Genomic DNA, 922 nt, shown 5'->3' with positions numbered 1-922 from the left:
CGTTATGCCTTATAGGCAAATGCCTTAGCCATAGTTTCCTACAAGGCTTTCTATACCATTCATGATTTCTTACTTGGTTTTATGCCCTTTAGGCAACTCTTTAAAACATTCATATGTTTAAGTAAGATCAGGCAAGATTTAATAAACTTAAAACCAATTCCATATAAATCGTGAATGATCCTTAGGTTAAAGTAAACACGAATGCAATCATAAAGCAATAAGACTAGTCGTATCGAAATTTGGTCCTTCTGAAAATCAGATCAGTATAAGTGTCGAAGCCTTTTATTCTATACTGTTGTTATAGTATGACTTTCGACACATGGAATGTGGAATAGGACTTCTCTAGTAAATCTTCCTTGGTTACTACTTCACCACAAAGTCTCAGCATCGAGACTGTCCGAAGCAACCTTAATCAATTGGATTCTACTTTATAAAATATAGGGTTTTAATTTAAACTTTAGTAGAAATCGATTTAGCAAAATAAGATTAAGGTTTCAAGGCCTTTAGAATTTTAAAAATGAGATTAGGGTTTTAAAACATTCAAGTGACCGATTAAGGGTTTCAAGGCCTTAGGATCTTTAACTTCGAAATTAGGGTTTCAGTTTAAACAAGATTCAGATTCAAGTTTTGAAACAATCCTAATTACAGCTCTAGGTGATCAATCAAAAACACTCAAGTTTCAAATCAAATTTTAAAACCGATTTTCTAATTAGGGTTTTAGGGGATTTCGAAAACTTTGATCTTTGATCAAGGGGATTTGAATTGAGATTCAAAAACCTTTAAGGCTCTGATTTTAATTGATCAATGGATCAATCTCTTTCTTAGGTTTAGATAGAACTTATAGAGCTTCGATTTACTCATAGGATATTGATCTATTATCCTATGGCTTTTAGTTTTAGAGATTATCTTTTAGGGTTTCAAT

Source organism: Brassica oleracea, chromosome C5 (genome assembly GCF_000695525.1).
Source record: "Brassica oleracea var. oleracea cultivar TO1000 chromosome C5, BOL, whole genome shotgun sequence".
Classification (NCBI taxonomy): domain Eukaryota; kingdom Viridiplantae; phylum Streptophyta; class Magnoliopsida; order Brassicales; family Brassicaceae; genus Brassica; species Brassica oleracea.
This window is presented reverse-complemented; position numbering follows the sequence as displayed.